This window comes from Clupea harengus, chromosome 10 (genome assembly GCF_900700415.2).
Source record: "Clupea harengus chromosome 10, Ch_v2.0.2, whole genome shotgun sequence".
NCBI classification, from domain to species: Eukaryota; Metazoa; Chordata; class Actinopteri; order Clupeiformes; family Clupeidae; genus Clupea; species Clupea harengus.
In genome coordinates, this window is record NC_045161.1 from 27965413 (window position 1) to 27968844 (window position 3432).

Genomic DNA, 3432 nt, shown 5'->3' on the forward strand with positions numbered 1-3432 from the left:
AACATGCATTTCGCTAGATAACATTATAATATCATGTCAGTAAACGAATTAAATACATATATCAATATTCAAAAGTCAGGGACATTAACTTAGCATAGCAATCACTCTGCTTACCTCGATATGCTACTTTAAATTTGAGGGCGAATTATTGAAGGCTAGCAACTCCTTTTTTTGAGGGAGACAGGAAACGCATTGAAACCTCCAGGAGTCATTCTTGGGGCCTTTGAACACGAACATATCTTTTAAATAGGGCCAAGGGTGGCTCATATCAGAGGGCTCAGTTCAGGCCGACTCTGGATCCATGTTGAATAGGCAGTAGTCAGGCTGAATGTTCAACTATAACAGGCAAAGCTACCGCTAGTGCTGCTGCCAAACGCGCACTCTGATATCGTTGGAGTTGATAGAGCCACCTGATTGGTTTAAACTTCCAAAACAGCAACGCAATCCATAGTTTTGTGTAGGCAACATTTTGGCGAAACTATGTTCATAAAATGTAACGAGTAACAGCACATATTGTAGAAATGTAGCGGAGTAAAAGTATAGATAATAGCTAAAAAATGTAATGGAGTAAAAGTAAAAAGTATGCACTATTATTTTTACTTAAGTAAAGTACAGATACGTAAAAATGTACTTAAGTAAAGTAACGAAGTAAAAATACTTCGTTACATTCCACCACTGGAGCTAACCAGCCCAAACACTGAATAGCTCGCCTAAGATACTGTAATTCAAGCTAACCAATTACCTCATTCCCCCCAAAACCCATCGATTACGTGTGTTTGTGATGTGTAACATATATCCTTAATCAGTCATTCAAGTTATTAACGTTTATTTACCGCTAGCGATTACAAGTGTAATTAAATCGCTATTAATGTTAACGTGACACAACATTAAAAGTCAGGCATCGACATGGTTCCTAAAGAATAAATCAAAGGTCCTTGTCCATTTCTGTTTAGGACATGTGACAAGTTTTATCCAACCAGACACCGGAGTAAAGTGACGATATCCGGTTTCAACACGGATTCTTTAGGAAATACGTTTTTCCCGCCGACATCCCTTACCTACCCCACTCGCACGAGTACTATATTGCTTTTATAAAACAATTTTATAGTCAACCAATTAACATTTAAACACGAAGTTATTGATTAAAATGTTTTTATTTCGCCATTTTTTCTCCGCAACAAAAAAATAGTTCCATTGTCAACGTCTTTTGGAATTATAAGAACTTTGAATTAACGGTTATCGCTTAATTGTATCAACTTGCTATAGAATGTTTCATCGCGGAGTGATTTATTATTAGCTGTGAAAAGTCCAAGTTGGGATGTCCTGGGGTATTCAAACTCATGGAACGTCTCTCGTCCAATCAGAAACAGCTAAATAATTCGATAGAACCCAATTGTTTTATAATATTATTTATATGATTGTTATTATTATTATCAGTTGTAGTAGTAGTAGTGGTAGTAGTAGTAGTAGTATTAGTAGTAGTATTGTATATACTCATACAGTATGTATAGTGGCAGTAGTAGTAGTAGTAGTAGTGGTAGTAGTAGTAGTAGTATTAGTAGTAGTATTGTATATACTCATACAGTATGTATAGTGGCAGTAGTAGTAGTAGTAGTAGTGGTAGTAGTAGTATTAGTATTAGTAGTAGTGTTGTATATACACATACAGTATGTATAGTGGCAGTAGTAGTAGCAGTAGTAGTAGTGGTATTAGTAGTATTGTATATACACATACAGTGTATAGTGGCAGTAGTAGTAGCAGTAGTAGTAGTGGTATTAGTAGTAGCAATGGTAGTAGTATTGTGTATACACATACTGTATATCTAGTAGTAGTAGTAGTAGTAGTAATATTGTATATACACATAGTGGTAGTAGTAGTAGTAGTAGTAGTATTAAATATACATATGCAGCATATCCAGTGGTAGTAGTAGTATTAGTTGTAGTAGTAGCTGTAGTTGTAGTAGTAGCTGTAGTAGTAGTAGTAGTAGTAGCAGTAGTAGTAGTAGTAGTAGTAGTAGTAGTAGTAGTAGTAGCAGTAGTAGTAGCATAGTAGTAGTAGTAGTGGTAGTGGTAGTGGTAGTAGTACTGTGTATACACATGCAGTATATCCAGTGGTAGTAGTAGTAGTAGTAGTTGTAGTAGTAGTAGTAGTAGTAGTAGTAGTGGTAGTAGTAGTAGTATTGTATACACACATACTGTATATCTAGTGACAAATGCCTGCCACTGTGAGTTGCTGAGCGGTATGCGTGTAGTTTGGTTGTGAAGGGACCTAGAAGAGTCCGGGTCAGTAGCCAAAAGATGCCACCCGGCAGGATTGCATTTCAAACTGCTGCCATGCACAGAGAGGTTGTTGACAAGTTTAATCAAGCTGTGGCAAGCCTGACAAGTGCAAAAGCCTGTAAAAAGGCTGACAAGTAAGATGTGGGGGTACAAAGCTGGAAGTGATAATATTGCGCCGGGGTTGAAGCGGGCTCCAGAGAGTGCCCTTGCTAAAACAGGCGGAACTTTTGACACGTTTTAGCCTCGGCTCGCTCCTCTGCTCCTCTGCTCCTCAGCGGCATGTCACGGTGCAGACACTCTAAAAACACCACGGCACTCAGAATGAAGACATAGAGGGGATTTGGGAGAAGTTTTGCCGTGTGAGTTCTGAAAAGCATTATTTAAGTTTTAAATGAGCCACTGAGAGCATTGTCCTGGATCCAATCCCCCAACAGAAAGGAAATAGGATTTTAAAAAAAAACGAAAAAATAAAATGTACTGCTTTTATGTTAGAAAATGTCATCCATTTTAAAGCTGCATTTTTGGCAGGAAGATGGAAACAATGTTTGTAATTACTCATTTGGGAACAGTCATTATTAATGCCTTGTAATTAAAAAAATGATACACAAACATAGCTGAAAACAGAAATTGAGAAGCCACGCACCACTCTCCACTTGTGACATGCTCTGTTTTTTCAGCTAAGATTTGATTGAATTTCACTGGAGCGCTCTAGTAGGGGTCAATGACTTGTGTTCCGGAAACAAACAGTCTGTCTGAAGTTTCATGTGAATTAATTGCGTCACTGTCATTGCAATAAGGCCAGTTTCCCTCTCTGGAGCCAAACCAAATGTATCAACAGTTTGTCACCATACTCAGGCAGCTGCTGTTATATATAAACTTTCTATGGTCGATGAACATCCTTGAAAGTTTTTTGCCCCGTCCTCCTTTCCCGCTATCGTTTTAGAAAGAGTACACACTCGGAATACAGCCATAAGTACACATGATCGGGGTCACATAAAGGCTGGGTCCAGTCACATGCCCGATGACCAGGGTTGACCTGGAGCGGATGAAACACTAAAAGTTTGTATTATGATAAAGAAAAGCAACATAAAAAACCCGCTCGTTGCTTTTTATAGTCTTTTGTTTATTCTATGTAAATTAAATTATGACATTT